General features: G+C 45.5%; 1 long non-coding RNA gene across 1 annotated transcript; it reads right to left on the reverse strand.

Annotated features, from left to right (window-relative positions):
* Positions 1-9,356: 9,356 nt before the first annotated feature.
* Positions 9,357-10,480, reverse strand: LOC119345259. Its single transcript, XR_005166992.1, has 2 exons — positions 10,044-10,480; positions 9,357-9,948 (listed from the first exon to the last, which is right to left on the reverse strand). It is a non-coding gene; the product is annotated as an uncharacterized LOC119345259 (long non-coding RNA).
* Between the last annotated feature and the right edge of the window lie 8,663 nt (positions 10,481-19,143).

Genomic DNA, 19,143 nt, shown 5'->3' on the forward strand with positions numbered 1-19,143 from the left:
AAACTTGCAACAACAATTAGAGGACGTCTAACTTGTTTTTGCAGCAAGTGTTTTGTGATGTGATATGGCCAAAGGATGTGATGAATGATATATGTGATGTATGAGATGATCATGTTCTTGTAATAGGAATCACGACTTGCATGTCGATGAGTATGACAACTGGCATGAGCCATAGGAGTTGTCTTTATTTATTTATGACCTGCGTGTCAACATAAACGTCATGTAATTACTTTACTTTATTGCTAAAGCGTTAGCCATAGTAGTAGAAGTAATAGATGACGAGACAACTTCAAGACGACACGATGATGGAGATCATGGTGTCATACCGGTGACAACGATGATCATGGAGCCCCGAAGATGGAGATCAAAAGGAGCAAATGATATTGGCCATATCATGTCACTATTTGATTGCATGTGATGTTTATCATGTTTTACATCTTATTTGCTTAGAACGACGGTAGCTTAAATAATATGATCCCTCGTAATAATTTCAAGAAAGTGTTCCCCCTAACTGTGCACCGTTGAGAAGATTCGTTGTTTTGAAGCACCACGTGATGATCGGGTGTGATAGATTCTAACGTTCGAATACAATGGGTGTAAGCCAGATTTGCACACGCAATACACTTAGGTTGACCTGACGAGCCTAGCATGTACAGACATGGCCTCGGAACACGGAAGACCGAAAGGTCGACCATGAGTCGTACAGAAGATACGATCAACATGAAGATGTTCACCGATGTTGGCTAGTCCGTCTCACGTGATGATCGGACACGGCCTAGTTAACTCGGATCATGTTTCACTTAGATGACTGGAGGGATGTCTATCTGAGTGGGAGTTCATTGAATAATTTGATTAGATGAACTTAATTATCATGAACTTAGTCTAAAATCTTTACAATATGTCTTGTAGATCAAATGGCCCACGTTGTCCTTAACTTCAATGCGTTCCTAGAGAAAACCAAGCTGAAAGACGATGGCAGCAACTATATAGACTGGGTCCGGAACCTGAGGATCATCCTCATAGCTGCCAAGAAAGATTATGTCCTAGAAGCACCGCTAGGTGACACACCTGTCCCATAGAACCAAGACGTTATGAACGCTTGGCAGTCACGTGCTGATGATTACTCCCTCGTTCAGTGCGGCATGCTTTACAGCTTAGAACCGGGGCTCCAAAAGCGTTTTGAGAGACACAGAGCATATGAGATGTTCGAAGAGCTGAAAATGGTTTTTCAAGCTCATGCCCGGGTCGAGATATATGAAGTCTCCGACAAGTTCTTCAGCTGTAAGATGGAGGAAAATAGTTCTGTCAGTGAGCACATACTCAAAATGTCTAGGTTGCATAACCGCTTGACTCAGCTGGGAGTTAATCTCCCGGATGACGCGGTCATTAACAGAATCCTTCAGTCGCTTCCACCAAGCTACAAGAGCTTTGTGATGAACTTCAATATGCAGGGGATGGAAAAGACCATTCCTGAGGTATATTCAATGCTGAAATCAGCAGAGGTGGAAATCAAAAAGGAACATCAAGTGTTGATGGTGAATAAAACCACTAAGTTCAAGAAAGGCAAGGGTAAGAAGAACTTCAAGAAGGACGGCAAGGGAGTTGCCGCGCCCAGTTAGCAAGCTGTCGGGAAGAAGCCAAAGAATGGACCCAAGCCCGAGACTAAGTGTTTTTATTGCAAGGGAAGTGGTCACTGGAAGCGGAACTGCCCCAAATACTTAGCGGACAAGAAGGCCGACAAAACTAAAGGTATATGTGATATACATGTAATTGATGTGTACCTTACCAGTACTCGTAGTAGCTCCTGGGTATTTGATACCGGTGCAGTTGCTCACATTTGTAACTCAAAGCAGGAGTTGTGGAATAAACGGAGACTGGCGAAGGACGAGGTGACGATGCGCGTCGGGAATGGTTCCAAGGTCGATGTGATCACCGTCGGCACGCTGCCTCTACATTTACCTACGGGATTAGTTTTAAACTTCAATAATTGTTATTTAGTGCCAGCTTTGAGCATGAACATTGTATCAGGATCTCGTTTAATTCGAGATGGCTACTCATTTAAATCCGAGAATAATGGTTGTTCTATTTATATGAGAGATATGTTTTATGGTCATGCTCCGTTGGTGAATGGTTTATTCTTAATGAATCTCGAGCGTAATGTTACACATGTTCATAGTGTGAATACCAAAAGATGTAAGGTTGAGAATGATAGTCCCACATACTTGTGGCACTGCCGCCTTGGTCACATAGGTGTCAAACGCATGAAGAAGCTCCATGCAGATGGACTTTTAGAGTCTCTTGATTACGAATCATTTGACACGTGCGAACCATGCCTCATGGGTAAAATGACCAAGACTCCGTTCTCAGGAATAATGGAGCGAGCAACCAACTTATTGGAAATCATACATACTGATGTGTGCGGTCCAATGAGTGTTGAGGCTCGCGGTGGCTATCATTATGTTCTCACCCTCACTGATGACTTGAGTAGATATGGGTATGTCTACTTAATGAAACACAAGTCTGAGACTTTTGAAAAGTTCAAGGAATTTCAGAGTGAGGTTGAGAATCAACGTGACAGAAAAATCAAGTTCTTGCGATCAGATCGTGGGGGAGAATACTTGAGTCACGAATTTGGCACACACTTAAGAAAATATGGAATAGTTTCACAACTCACGCCGCCTGGAACACCTCAGCGTAATGGTGTGTCCGAACGTCGTAATGCACTCTATTAGATATGGTGCGATCTATGATGTCTCTTACCGACTTACCGCTGTCATTTTGGGGCTATGCTTTAGAGACTGTCGCATTCACTTTAAATAGGGCTCCATCGGAATCCATTGAGACGACACCGTATGAATTATGGTATGGGAAGAAACCTAAGGTGTCGTTTCTAAAAGTTTGGGTATGCGATGCTTATGTCAAGAAACTTCAACCAGAAAAGCTCGAACCCAAATCGGAAAAATGCGTCTTCATAGGATACCCTAAAGAAACTATTGGGTATACCTTCTACCTCAGATCCGAAGGCAAGATCTTTGTTGCCAAGAATGGGTCCTTTCTAGAGAAAGAGTTTCTCTCGAAAGAAATAAGTGGGAGGAAAGTAGAACTTGATGAAGTATTACCTCTTGAACCGGTAAGCGGCGCAGCTCAAGAAAATGTTCCTGAGGTGCCTGCACCGACTAGAGAGGAAGTTGATGATGATGATCATGAAACTTCAGACCAAGTTGCTACTGAACTTCGTAGTTCCACGAGGACATGTTCCGCACCAGAGTGGTACGACAACCCTGTCTTGGAAATCATGTTGTTAGACAACGGTGAACCTTCGAACTATGAAGAAGCGATGGCGGGCCCGGATTCCGACAAATGGCTGGAAGCCATGAAATCCGAGATAGGATCCATGTATGAAAACGAAGTATGGACTTTGACTGACTTGCCCGATGATCGGCGAGCCATAGAAAATAAATGGATCTTTAAGAAGAAGACATACGCAGATGGTAATGTGACCATCTATAAAGCTCGGCTTGTCGTTAAGGGTTATCGACAAGTTAAAGGGGTTGACTACGATGAGACTTTCTCACCCGTAGCGAAGCTGAAGTCCGTTCGAATCATGTTAGCAATTGCCGCATTCTATGATTATGAGATATGGCAAATGGACGTCAAAACGACATTCCTTAATGGTTTCCTTAAGGAAGTATTGTATATGATGTAGCCGGAAGGTTTTGTCGACCCTAAGAATGCTGACAAGGTGTGCAAGCTCCAACGCTTGATTTATGGGCTGGTGCAAGCATCTCGGAGTTGGAACATTCATTTTGATGAGATGATCAAAGCGTTTGGGTTTATGCAGAGTTATGGAGAAGCCTGCATTTACAAGAAAGTGAGTGGGAGCTCTGTAGCATTTCTCATATTGTATGTGGATGACATACTGTTGATGGGAAATGATATAGAATTCTTGGAAAGCATAAAGGCCTACTTGAACAAGTGTTTTTCAATGAAGGACCTTCGAGAAGCTGCTTATATATTAGGCATCAAGATCTATAGAGATAGATCAAGACGCCTCATTGGTCTTTCACAGAGTACGTACCTTGACAAGATATTGAAGAAGTTCAAAATGGATCAGTCAAAGAAGGGGTTCTTGCGTGTATTGCAAGGTACGAGATTGAGCACGGCTCAATGCCCGACCACGGCAGAAGATAGAGAAAAGATGAGTGTCGTCCCCTATGCCTCGACCATAGGGTCTATCATGTATGCTATGCTGTGTACCAGACCTGATGTAAACCTTGCCGTAAGTTTGGTAGGAAGGTACCAAAGTAATCCCGGCATGGAACACTGGACAGCCGTCAAGAATATCCTGAAGTACCTGAAAAGGACTAAGGAAATGTTTCTCGTTTATGGAGGTGACAAAGAGCTCGTCGTAAAGGGTTACGTCGATGCTAGCTTCGACACAGATCTGGATGACTCTAAGTCACAAACCGGATACGTGTATATTTTGAATGGTGGGGAAGTAAGCTGGTGCAGTTGCAAGCAAAGCGTTGTGGCGGGATCTACATGTGAAGCGAAGTACATGGCAGCCTCGGAGGCAGCACAAGAAGCAGTCTGGGTGAAGGAGTTCATTACCGACCTAGGAGTCATACCCAATGGGTCGGGCCCGATGACTCTATTCTGTGACAACACTGGAGCTATTGCCCTTGCCAAGGAGCCCAGGTTTCATAGGAATACCAAGCATATCAAGCGTCGCTTCAACTCCATTCGTGAAAGTGTTCAAAATGGAGACATAGAGATTTGTAATGTACATACGAACCTGAATGTGGCAGATCCATTGACTAAACCTCTCCCTAGAGCAAAACATGATCAACACCAGAACTGCATGGGTGTTCGATTCATCACAATGTAACTAGAATATTGACTCTAGTGCAAGTGGGAGACTGTTGAAAATATGCCCTAGAGGCAATAATAAAATGGTTATTATTATATTTCTTTGTTCATGACAATTGTCTATTATTCATGCTATAATTGTGTTATCCGGAAATCGTAATACATGTGTGAATACATAGACCACAACACGTCCCTAGTGAGCCTCTAGTTGACTAGCTCGTTGATCAAAAGATAGTCATGGTTTCCTGACTATGGACATTGGATGTCATTGATAACGGGATCACATCATTAGGAGAATGATATGATGGACAAGACCCAATCCTAAGCATAGCTCAAAGATCGTGTAGTTCGTTTGCTGTAGCTTTTCCGAATGTCAATTATCATTTCCTTAGACCATGAGATTGTGAAACTCCCGGATACCGTAGGAGTGCCTTGGGTGTGCCAAACGTCACAACGTAACTGGGTGACTATAAAGGTACATTACAGGTATCTCCGAAAGTGTCTGTTGGGTTGACACGAATCGAGACTGGGATTTGTCACTCCGTGTGACGGAGAGGTATCTCTGGGCCAACTCGGTAATGCATCATCATAATGAGCTCAAGGTGACCAAGTGGTTGATCACGGGATCATGCATTACGGCACGAGTAAAGTGACTTGCTGGTAACGAGATTGAACGAGGTATTGGGATACCGACGATCGAGTCTCGGGCAAGTAACGTACCGATTGACAAAGGGAATTGTATACGGATTGATTGAATCCTCGACATCATGGTTCATCTGATGAGATCATCGTGGAGCATGTGGGAGCCAACATGGGTATCCAGATCCCGCTGTTGGTTATTGACCGGAGAGGCGTCTCGGTCATGTCTGCATGTCTCCCGAACCCGTAGGGTCTACACACTTAAGGTTCGGTGACGCTAGGGTTGTAGAGATATTAGTATGCAGTAACCCGAAAGTTGTTCAGAGTCCCGGATGAGATCCCGGACGTCACGAGGAGTTCCGGAATGGTCCGGAGGTAAAGATTTATATATAGGAAGTCCAGTTTCGGCCATCGGGAAGGTTTCGGGGGTCATCGGTAATGTACCGGGACCACCGGAAGGGTCCCGGGGGTCCACCGGGTGGGGCCACCTATCCTGCAGGGCCCCATGGGCTGAGTTGGGAGGGGAACCAGCCCCTAGTGGGCTGGTGTGCCCCCCTTGGGCCTCCCCTGCGCCTAGGGTTGGGAAACCCTAGGGATGGGGGCGCCCCCCACTTGGCTTGGGGGGGGGGGAAGCCACCCCTTGGCCGCCGCCCCCTTGGAGATCCATCTCCTAGGGCCGGCCCCCAAGGACCCTATATAAAGAGGGGGGAGGGAGGGCATCCTTACCCCTTGCTCTTGGCGCCTCCCTCTCCCTCTGTCACACCTCTTCTCCCCGCTTGCGCTTGGCGAAGCCCTGCCGGGATCCTACTGCATCCACCATCACGATGTCGTGCTGCTGGATCTTCATCAACCTCTCCTTCCCCCTTGCTGGATCAAGAAGGAGGAGACGTCTCCCAACCGTACGTGTGTTGAACGCGGAGGTGATGTCCATTCGGCACTTGGTCATCGGTGATTTGGATCACGTCGAGTACGACTCCATCAACCCCGTTCTTTTGAACGCTTCCGCATGCGATCTGCAAGGGTATGTAGATGCACTCCTATCTCCCTCGTTGCTAGATGACTCAATAGATTGATCTTGGTGATGCGTAGAAAATTTTAAAATTCGGCTACGTTCCCCAACAGCTGAAGACCTTCAATATCAAGCCGAAGGTGGTGGGCGGCCAACAAGCGGAATGCGGCGGAGCCATGGTGGGCAAAATGCCCCATATGGCTCGAGGGCTCCTTCGTGGAGACCATAAAGGGGTGGCAATCGGTGTGGTTCTACATCACCGAGCCGCGCGACACCAACTAGGTGGCGGCCCCCGAGTTTTGATCCGGATTCCCCACGCGGCTCACTTCCTGGAAGGAGAAGGGCTTGCCCTGGGGTTCATCGGTGGAGCTGTACGGACTCCAGAAATGTATCCGGAACATGATAAGCAAGAAACTTAAGCTTGTCAACATAGTCCAGGTCATGCTCTTCCGCCGGATCCTCCCGTGTCAACAACGGGATTTCAACTTATGGGAGTTCGACCCGGCCCAGCAACAGACTTTAAGTAAGCTCTTCGACACGATGCATAATGACGTCTGGAGGGTGATGTTCAAGGGCGCCGAGGTCCCTCCCTCTCTTACCGAGGACCGCGGGCTAAGCGCGAAGCGTTCTGCGAATCCGGTAAGTTCTGTACATCTGGTAGGGTGTTTATTTCCCATAGCTTAACCATATACGGGGTCTGAGCTCCCATGCCTTTGACAGGACTGGGTGGAGACATCGGAGCAGATTAGCTGTCCGGTCCCTCTGCCCAAAGACACTGCGGGCGCTCTCCTGACGGAGATGCTGACTCCGGCTCCTTATGAGGTGCCGGAGAAGACCAAGAAGAAGGCCAAGGGAATCCGAAAGGGTTCCCGGCGCCAGGTGGTATCGGACTCATCGTCCGATAACTCCGCGACGCACTCCTCCCATGGAAATGAGGAGGAGGAAGATGAAGATGCTCCCCCTCCAGCCGGGGGAGATAAGAAAAGGAAGGCCGCCCCAACCGGGGAGGCCAAAGGGTCCAAGAAGGGAAGGACTCTCCTTTCGGACTGCTCCACCACCGCCGCCAACGATGAAGACGAGTGGCTGCTCAGGGCCAAGCCCCTGGCGAAGTCGTAAGTATTCGGATACCAAAGTAACTCATAGCATACCTTTGGCGCACTGCTTCTCCTAACGCCGAATATGATTATGCAGACCGCCCCAAGCCCGTATCGACGTATCCTCGTCGGACGGTTCCTTGGACTCGTCGGATATGGATAGCGATCCACTTCTGACCGCCTCCTCCCCTTGCCCTACGGACAATGCCGAGGTATTGTCTCAAGGGGCACCGAGCCGGGGGAGACAAGTCCCGGAGGCGCCTCAAAGCGACCTTCCGGACTCCAGAAGCAAAGGGAGCCAGGCTCTCGGGGGCTCCAAGTTCGGCTCTCAGCTGAACACCGCGCCGGAACCTCCAGTGGTTCCGGACTCGGGCAGGCGGCCCCCTTCCAAAAGGGGTAAGACGCCTGTGTCGGTGACCTCTGTCCATCCAGAGACACCGGACAACCTGCTGGGAGCGCTTCGCGGTGCTTCCATCGACGAAGAGCACCGCACTCTTATGAGTGCGGTGATTAAGAAGGTTCAGTCCGCCAAGAGCGGACTGACTGAAGCCTGTGCCAGCCTTCTAACAGGCTTTGAGGTAAGTATTTAAAGTATAGGAAAAATATTACCGCATAGACAGTAGCTCCTGATACTCTGTTTGGTGTTCACAAAAAAAAGCCGAATAGAGGATCAAATAATATCTGCAGGAGTCTAATATAAGTATGTCTATATACGTATGCACGCTTTGCTGCTGACCTCTGTCGCACTGACTGCGGAGGTCGCCGCACTGAAGCAGGACCTCGAGGGGTCCGAGAAAGAGCTCGGCCTTGCCAAGAGGCAGCTCGAGGAGAACAAAAATAAGTAATACCTTGTCTATATATATATATATATATATATATATATATATATATATATATATATATATATATACTTTATTAGACACCCTGGGTGAGGAATTACTTATTCCTCACCCTAATCCAGCGACCGAGCCTGATGTTTTAATAATTAACTAGCAAAAGAGCCCGTGCGTTGCAACGGGACAAAAAGAATAATTCTGTCCATTTTCCTAGCTCAATAATGTGAATTAAAAGAATGGCTTTTTTACTAACGCACAAAAATGTTGAATAATGTATGAAAATGCATGGAATCAACATTAGTACAAGCATTTGATTTTATGAAAAAAGAGGGGAAAGGTATTTGTTTACCTCCAACCGGTAGGGCTGTCAACAAAGCTCGCACTCAATGAACTGTTTTGTGCTCGATTAACTATATGCTCAAGTTTGGCCACTTTGACTGGTTGATATGTCAAAAATGGAACATGTAATTTCCAATAGATCATGATGTATTGTGCTCTAAATTTGTACTATTGTTTCATCATTGGTCGCTTATTTGTGATTGGTAAAACCACTACGATAGCCTATAGCTTAAGGACATCTGCAATGCTAGACTCTTGTGTAGGCACTTAAGAGTAAAAAGTTAAACATCAAAAAATTAAGAAAAAAGTAAGCGCCTTCTCATTCAATGCTAGGCGCTTATCAGCAGCTCTAAATACGTAGGCCCGGCTACCCGTTTCTTTACTCGCGTGCCCAGGAAAAGAGAAAGCGCTCAATGCATCTATTGGTACCGGGCACACTGGGAACAACTAACGCAACACTGGGAACAACTAACGCAACTGCCGGTCTATCGGGAAATAAATCCTGGCGTCCATCAATTGCAGATGCCCTAAGAGAACATGCAATTTGTCTATATCCGGCATCAAGTCCCACAAATAAATGCCCGTGCGTTGCTATGGTTAATAATGCATCAAATATACAAAAAATTGATGAATTGAATTGAACCGACCGAATTCAGTTGATGCGGACACAGACTAAATTGAAAATAATAGGGCATGACAAAGCTCTTGAAGATGCCGGAGCTGACGAAAACATGATATAGACACTTTTAAAAGATGTAGGTAGGGAAAGTTAATTACTAAGTACATCATATCAAATCACATAAACATTTGGTTTTCACCATCTTCTCCAATTTTGGATCATTATTTCCCTTATTTGCAAAGATAAAACATTCTACAAATTATATTGTGCATAGTACAGGATCCAAAACAGTGAAAATTAAATAATTGTGAACAAACCTGAATAATGAATTACCTCGTTGTAACCAAACAGCTCCTAGGTCGTTAATTCATTGCAGCAACCGTACTTATTAAACAATTCGTGCACTTCGGTGAAGCTTTGCTTTGTATTTTTGTATGTTCTCTAGCTTGCTCTGTATTCAACAAAAGGAGGTCTGATTTTCCTCCTGAGCTCGTCCCTGCTGTTGCTACTTGTCACTGCTAGCCCCGCTATGCTACTCTGTTCCTGCAGAGTTTTCAGAAGAATCACATCGGTAATCAGCCAACTGAAAGTCGTCGACGCAGGGCAGCGGCAAAAGCAAACGGCAGCAGGGAGGTCACCTGAAGTCGGAGTTCTTTGGCGATGAATATGGAGTCCCTGGTGACGTGACCTTGCCAGCCAAACAATGCTGGCGGAGGCGACGGAGGCATAGTAGGAGAACTTGTGGCCGTCGAAGATACAATTGGTGTCTTGTACAGAGCTGACGGCGTCAAGGATGACTACTCCCGCCGGGATGCCCATTTGTGCCTTACGGCGTCGAGGATGACTACTACGCCGGTGGTGAGCGAGAAAGTGACGGGGGTGAGCGAGAAGGTGTAGAGGGCACCGCCGGTGAGGCTCGTGTGGACGGCGCTGCCGGCCTCAGCCCCAGTCTTGGGTCGATCCCCTCCTCCTTCCCTCGTGCGCCGCACCAGAAGGGGAGTGCCGCGTCCTCGTCGCGGGAGCAACCATGGCGCCGCCCCGGAGAACCCCTAAGCTGCTCTCCTGGATCCTGATGCCACCGTCGTTTTGGGCGTCGAGCCCGTGCGCCGCCGCCGCCCTTTGCGGATGTCACTCGGTCGGATGGATCGAGCGAGGGCCGAACTTTTGGGGTACCTTTAACCTCGACCCGCAACGATTTGTATGCTCCCCTGCCTCCATGGATCCCCTCCTCTCTCTGCCTGAGCCGATATTTATGGGAGAGGTTAGGGAAGGCGGCATGGGATTCGTGTTCGACTCCAAAAGAGGGTCTGTATCGTGAGAGGGATGGACAAATTAACTGCGCTAGCGAGGTAGAGGTTCGAGGGAGCAGGCCCAACACCTAGGGACGACAACCAGGCCCATGGGGACAGCAGCCAGGGGGACGGACGAAAAAACTCATAGCGATCGAGGTGGGACGGGTGGGCGACGGTGAACCTGACAAAATTTAGTACCACCTCGCATATGTTTTAAAATCAAACTGAAAGCGTAAATTTACAGGAAGAAAGCGTATTGTGACGGTGAACCTGAAGACCCAATCCGTGCTTTATTATTAGGGAGAGATTAACGGGGCCACGCACTGAGCCGCACAGGCCTACGTCCAGGCTGTAAAATTACACCGGTATCTATTTAATTTTACGTTTATATGCCCACGTTCGCATCCACGTCCTTTTCTTTTCTTGAGTTAGAAAAAAAAGGCTGCCAGCGGTTCGTGATTATCGACGGCGAACAACATACGGGGATACGGCGGCGTGGTGCTCCGCGATTTGGCACGGCGCGATTTTGCTCGCGGAGCGCCGTGCTGCTCGGCGGCGTGGTCTCGACGCTGCGGTGGTCGCTGGGCGATTGGGGCGGCCTGGTGTGCACCGCTGCTGAGATGTGCCGCCGTCATGGTCGACAGCTTCCTCGAGCACGGCCTCCTCGGATCCGTCCTCCTCGTCCCCAGATCCATCCTTCCATATTCAGTTGCATGCCGCTAAATCAGTCGGGATAGTCCCCAATCTGCTCACTCAGGTGCCCCTCGAGCTCCCAATTTTACAATTATCCGATCTCCGATGGATCTGGGTTCTCCGGATGGTGGTGTTGAAGGGGCCCGAGTGGCTAACAACGTGACCGGCAAGCGGGAGGCAACCACAACCAGCGTCCCCGAGCTCTACTACTAATCATTCTGTCATCACGTGGGTTACATGGGTATGTAGCCATACTTGCCTGCCCCAATCATTTTCATTTGCTTCAGTCCCAGTCGTACATGTAGTAGAATCTTGCCCAACCGGTTGTAGAATTTATGGTTGATTCGTGTGCTGCTTCACGTCATCAAACCATTTTCTCATCATTCATGTACTGAATTATTGAGAAAAAAATCATTCTTGTCGTACACACATCACCATTTGTTTGTAAAACAAATAGTCCTATTTGTCGCATTTCTAATTTTCAGAGCTTGCAGATTGTTATTTCAAGTTTAGCGTTTGGTTGTACTTTTGTTTCATCAGCTGCACCATATGCAAATACACATCTATTATTCAGAAAAGTTTTTGCTCTATCACTGAAGGCCATACTTATTGTATCGATTAGCTGCTCCAAACATCATTAATCTGTTACTATGTACTTAATAATAATTCTGGCCGGAGGTGTTGCTAACATTTCCTTCTAGAGATAAAAAAAATTGATGTGTGGGCTACAGTGATGTGATTTATTTCTGCTTACAATGCATTTGTCTTTCCTATCATCTATGTTTTGATTTAAAGTAGATATACCTCATGTTGGAGTTGAACTAAATAACTCACGTACTTGTAGGAATCCTAGCAATTTTGAGCTGCTTGTGTGTCATCATTAATTTTCACATAAAAACTAGGATAATTATATCATTAATTTTGCAGTAGAATTATATCGCTAGAGCCATCCCTAGGGGTGCAACTTTTCAATCTATATAGCTACCGGTGCAAAATAACAGTATGTAGTACCATAGCAGTTTTATACCCCTTAATAATTTTCTGACAATGTTGTATGGTCTGAGTGCCTGAGTGGAACATGTGAGTTTTAATGAAATACAATAACCCTCCTCTTACGACCCTGTCAATTCTCCCGGTGGCAGTTTGCAAGAAGAACACCGATGGATGTGTCCACGAGCAAGAGAGCAAGCATATCTCTAGGGACCAATGGTTGATAGCCGGGGGCGGCATGGCATGTCAAAGAGGGGGAGAGAGACATAAGAGGAGACGCTGTGGCTGGAGGTGCTCCTCTCCTTTATGTCTAGCTTCTTCACTCTCTGTAATACATCGTATTTGTTTTCTAATATGTGTATTGTCTTAACGCACTATGCACGGATCTGCCTAACGGAAGAGGAAGAACCCAGGAGAAGAATTTAGTGAAGAACACGGTGATTTTATTGTTTCTTTCTTTTTAACACAAACAAGTTTGTTCCTGCATTTTGATTTGATGATTTGTGATCATTGTAAACATGAGTTCTGCGTATTCGGGAAATAAGAAAACACTAAAGAAGTTTGTTTCTTTTGATAGCTCGAAAAACTGTATAGTCTTCCAGACTCTTATTCTTTATTTTTTCTACTTAACCGACTAATAACTTTTAACTGTAGTTTGGCAATGATCAATGCACAGTTCTGCTGTTTCCATTAGGCAGCTGGTATGTTGGTTGAGGACGGGTTTGACTATTTGAGTAGTTGTTTTTTCCTCTTGGAGTAATTGGCTTAGTGTTTTTTTCTCTTGCGTTTGCTCTTGGCAAGTTTTTGTATGATATAATCCTTTTCTATTGTTGGAACGGCAGCCCTCCTGTGTTTTGTTAAAAAGAATCATGGCCTGCGGGAAAAAGAGCTCAGTTGCTGAAGAGATACACTCTACACTTGAAAAAGAAGCTACAAGCTTCACTAAATAAGTCAACATCAGCGTTTAGTTGTTGAGCAAGGATAGTCTAAAAAAACTATTCAGAAGCATTTTGAGAAATTTCTTTTTTGCTTCTTTACTTTGCCTGGTTCATTAATCCTTCCTTCTATAATGGGACGTTTCAGCTTACATTCAGTATCTAACTAAACTAGAAATTAAACATTGGTTGCTGCATATATGTAAGATTACATGCACATATGGTGTTTTCTTTTGATATTTCTCCGCCAGGAAATTATGTGTTGTCAAGGAAACAATCTTCTTGTCAACAATTCCATTTTTTTAATATTCACTTTAGATAACTTTGTTAAGAATTGGAGCAAAATTTAGAGCTGAATTGATGTTTCAGGGCTACTATCTTATAGACATAGTACAATCAATTGGCTGGCTACTATGTGATGTTCTACTTGGTTTGAGGAGCTATCCGGTTATCTCTGTACAAGCATGCTTATATCCAGAATGAATGTGATGTTACATTGAGTCGCTCATTGATTGCTGTATTTTAGTTTTTTAGCTATTAAGATAGCCATTCAATTACATTAGCCTTTGTAGGTGCCCTGAAATGTTGAAATATACTTTTATCTAGTTGAATTTTATTATTATTGCATAGTAAATTAAACTGTAGCCTAAAGATGGTCTTCCTTCATAAGAAAGAAATACTCCCCCTGTCCTAAAATAAGTGCCTTAACTTTGTACTAACTGGGACGAAGGGAGTACTTCTTAAAATGATCATATGGTGCAGTCCCAGCCTGCGTGTTGACGGCCTGTCTCAAAACTGTATAGTCTTGTATGGCCTAAGGTGAGCTAAATGTTGAATCCACCGAACCTTTTCATAGTTTAGGTTGTGCTCGTGTTTTTCATCTGTGTTTTCATGAGCTAAACGACGTTACTGTTTTATAGTTCACTTGCAATTCTTTTTGGAAATCCAAGTTCCCTCATCATATTTGAGCCGTAAAGGTAAATCCAACATGTATTTTTTTTATTTTTTTTTATTCTTAGTATGTGATGCGATAGTCTCTATGTAGATATAATTCACACTAGCCATCTATTACTAAAAGCAGAAGAATCCTATTTATTGAATTTATACTTTCCACTAGTCCGCTTCAGTCACTACCAAGATTTAACTTATGTTTTGGCACACTCTTGAAACGAGCATAAATACTTGAAATTTAATGTACTCTATATGTCCTATTGTGGCATGCTACTCACTCTACAAATTTAAATCTGAATATTTAGTATCTGTCTTGGTGGGAAGTGAGCCACCTGCACTAGAAAAATTAGAATGTAGCACATGCAAATACTATGAAAAATACTTTCATACTTGACACATTTGTTTTAGTGCTGATTGAACCGCTACCTTGTCTATTGTGAATCAGAAATGTATTACCATTAATGTACTCCCTCCGTCCCATAATGTAAGACATTTTTTGACACTGGTGTAGTGTCAAAAAACGTCTTACGTTATGGGACGGAGGGAGTAGTTTTTCTTTGTGTGGACTATACCATTAAAGTAGTTGGTAAAATTATCATGTGATCTTGCTTTCCTTATGTTTCCAACCCTTCTTATCACTGTCAGTTTAGGATTTGTAAGTTTAACATGGTTACTTCGCTTGTAGGCTTTTGATGTCGTGGATGGTAAATGAGCAAGGCATACCAACTCATTATGTCCCAGATTTAAGGCATCCCTGATGTAGTGACTCCATCTTGATTCAGCTGGCTACAACAGTTGATGTTTTGTGATTTCTCTCTATCTGGCTGGATGTCCACTAGATTGTGGCTGCAATGCGAATTGTTTCCTTTCATTTTTGGGTGTGAATTCATACGTGGTTTGATGGTATGCCATCTTCTCTGGACACAATAGCTAAAAGCCCATGGAAACAAAGCCAAGTGGTCAGTGGAAGTACTTTCTTGGAAGAAACAAATGAATCATAGTGATTTGATTTCTGAATCTGTATATTCTTCCATCTTCTTGATGTAAAGGATCATGATTTTTTTAGAATTTTCAAGCATCATGATAAAAATGAATCCTTATCTTTACTCATGCCAAGACATCGGTGGTCTTAATTAACGTACAAATGCATTATGTGTTCAGGAACATGTACATATGAAATACGAGAATTTCCACCTTGTTGAAGATCTTACATAAAATAATTGCGTTGATTAAATTCATTATTATACCACGTGTTACTGATATTCTTCTTACGTGAGCTCTCAAATTCTCTCAAATTCTCACAACGTGTTACTGATGTTGGCCTGTTCAATTAGTGGGCACTATTCCTGCAAGTCTTCTATCATTTTGCTACTTTGCAAGTCCTATTTTTCTTGCGCTGGTTACCATTTTCTTACACGAGCGGCCAAGATCCTTTCATGGGTGGTTGTCATTGGGACAACGTGTTGTTCTAGGTGGCTCCTAATTTTCTTACGTGGGCCAGCAGTTTGCTGAACGAGCTCACGCACGCAGGCTAGCTTTGTAGTTCTTTTTTTACATTGCTCATGCAAGTTTTCTTACGGAGTCACAAAAGGCACGCGAAGCACGGTTGCTAATGTAGTAATTTTACGTTGCATGCAAGGATTCCTTACTTCTGTGCAAGTGGCTGGTTAGGTGGGGGCACGGTGAGCACTATTGTAATCTTACGTTGCATGCAAGTTTTCTTACTCCGGCGCATGGGGCTGGTTAGACGGGCGCATGGGACTGGCTGGGGTGAAGAATAAGTATTCTTTATCCTGGGTGACGAATTTACATTAAAATAATCTGGCAGCTAATGACGCGCTGGTTCAACCACCGAGAGATGCTACACTTACGCGCTGTTTAGCACGGAATTAAGTTACACGCTGATCTGTTGAAATTTAATTGGAAGTCTAGATGAGATGAACCCCACGCACTAGAAATCAGGGGGTTTGGGTAGTGGAGAGTATACCTGGCCATGGGCAGCCCGGCCCGGTTGGCCCGACCCGACCCGGCCCGGCCCGACCTTGTCCATGGGCCGGGCTCGGGCCTAGGTTTTGAGCCTGAAGCCCGGGCCGGGCCGGGCCCGGGCCTGTCAATTTTGCCATTTAAGGAAGAGGCCCGGCCCGTGGCCCGAGGCTCGACGGGCTTTTGGTGTGATGGGCCGGGCTCGGGCCTGGGTTTTTTGCGCCGGGCTTTGGTTGGCCTGGCCCGAAGCCCGGCCCGGGCCGAGGAATGGCCAGGTGTAGTGGAGAGAGGAGTCCGTAGGTGGGTTGCCGTGGGTATTGCCCGTAAGTATAGGATTTTCGTCAACCACCTCCTAAATTATTGGATACAGTGTCCACAAAATCTTGGTTACGTACAACAACTTGTCTATGAGATATAAGGATTTGAACGAGATGCTGATTATTCTTGTTAGGTGGAGGGAAATTTTCTAGTCAGAGTAGTTTTCGTTAAATAGGTAGCATCGGAACATTATCTTTTCTAGATTTTCTACACAATATAGTAAAGAATATAATACTTTCAAACACTTGGAGTATACTCATGTATGCTTGTAGTATGGAGTTTTCCAACATACATATAATTATTGGAGTTTGGAGTATGTATTGACAAACTTTGCCGGAAATATCTTAGCGTATAAAATAGTACCCCAAAAGGTAGTACTGTGTATGTAGTATACTCTTTTTTGTAGTATGGTGTGTACATGCTACTCTCATTTTCTTGGTAAGGGTACATACTAGTTTGTATGGAAGTGTGCATACTGCTCTTAGTTGTAGTATGGTGTGTACATACTACTCTCATTTTCTTGGTAAGGGTACATACTATTCTAGTTTGTATGGAAGTGTACATACTGCTCTTAGTTGTAGTATGGAGTATATCAAAATGATAGTATGGAGTATATGTGTATTTTCTTATGAAACTGGGGTATATAATTTTTTAATTCTGAAAAAACCATATAACTTTTTTTGAATAAAATATTGAGTAGTATATTCATCCAAAAAAGAGTATATCCAGAAAGTGGCACGGAATATATGTAGAAAGAGCGTAGAATGGGTTTAAAAAGAATGTGGTGCCATTTTTCAGAGAGTATATGTAGAGTATATAGTATGCGCTCAAAAGGAGTATATAGAATGGAGTAATATTTTTAGAACATAGGGATAGTATGTAAAAAAAGTATGGAGTATTTTCCTTTCAAGGAAGTATGGAGCATATTGTATTACAAACAAATGTATAATACAAAATATGGAGTATATCATAAATGGCGTATGTACGCTGCTGGCCGATCTGCACCAAGTAAATTCAAGGCAGGCTTTACGTACCAACTATTAAGTAGTATGTGTATCTCTATATAAAATGTATGGGGTGTACATAAAGTAGTATGTAGTATACAGTATTCTATACACAGAAGTAGTAGTATGTAGTATAAAAAAATGAGCATGGATCGTGTGTATAAGAAAATAAACTTGTTCGTTCATAAATTCATGAACTCCAATCTGTGATTGATCCTCAAATGTTGCCTAGGTGGATGTGGATGAGAGACCCAAAAACTACATCGTTCTTTGGTAGGAATTTAACTGTAGAATTCTGTCAAGTGCAAAAGAATATCACGCATCATACAACCGCCATTATTGGATCTAGCAGTTCGTGAGCATGGGTTGTGCACGTGGGTGTCGCTACCGTCGACGACGATCGACAACGTTGCAAGGTTTGGCTCGTCGTCATCGTTGACGGCAGTGAGTAATGTCGCATGTTCAGGAACAACATTAGTTGCCGTCTCCGTCGCCGTATAGTCACCGGTGAACATCGATCAACTTTGTGCATGTTGTTTCGCCTCAACGCACCTGTTGATCCACATGAAGCAATAGAGATGAGAGTTGAAAGAGCAAGTGACGGAGCATGAAAGCATGCAGCTCATGTTCACCTTGACTTGCGTGGTACTCAGGACGACGTCGGCCAGCCGTGGTTTCACTGCCTCAGATGTGGCAGAAGAATAATCATGACGACGCTTCGCCGTCCAGCCGGTGAGAGTCACGGCGACGACGTCGATCCGCCGTCTCCAGTCGTTGAGGGAAGTGTGGCCGTGCAGAACGGCAGGTCGAGAAAATAGAACCGTTTTGGTTAGTAGCCGGATAAGAACGACGAATAGATAGATGCGTTCAAATTCTAGGATAAGTTCGACGCAAAAAAAAATTCTGGGATAAGCCATGGATAAGCCTCGGGGGCGGGCCCATCCGCTCCCCCGCCAGACAGCCAGCAGGGAAAGGGCGACCCTAGCAAGCAAGGGCCTTCCGCGGGCAACGCCCCCAAGGCAGCTGCCATTGGGGCGCCCAAACCTGGGACGGGGGCGTCTCAGAAGGAGGCAGCCGGCTCCGGCGCGAAGGTGGGGGGCCAAGATGTGGTGATGGGCGAGATGGCGGACGACCCCGAAGACAGCATCCAAGACACTTCTATCAACACCGAGACATGGGAAAAACTGGGTGTGATCGCGACTCAAGACACGGCTGTCAGCCTTCCCCCCCCTCGCGCGCTCTCTGGATCCGTCTTTCGAGGTCCTGGGCTCCAGCCTGACAGCTCCGTGTGCGCCTCTCCCTCTTGTGGCAAGGGGGTACGGGGCCATGCCGGGCTCCCCACCCCGAGGGGGGGGAGGGCTCGGGGCTGGACTGCGTCCTCATGGACTCGGACCCAACTCCGGCCTCTGACAGGCGCCTGTCGAGTGGCTCTGGCCGACAGGCCAAGAAGACTGCGGGGAGGAAGGCGGGGAGCAAGACGGTGGTCTCGGAGGTTGCGGGGTCGGTTTCGGCGCTGGGAGGCGACTTGGGCGCGGCTCTGGTGGCGTCAGGGCCGGCAGTCAAGGCCAAGCG

This window comes from Triticum dicoccoides, chromosome 1A (genome assembly GCF_002162155.2).
Source record: "Triticum dicoccoides isolate Atlit2015 ecotype Zavitan chromosome 1A, WEW_v2.0, whole genome shotgun sequence".
In the NCBI taxonomy this organism is placed as follows: domain Eukaryota; kingdom Viridiplantae; phylum Streptophyta; class Magnoliopsida; order Poales; family Poaceae; genus Triticum; species Triticum dicoccoides.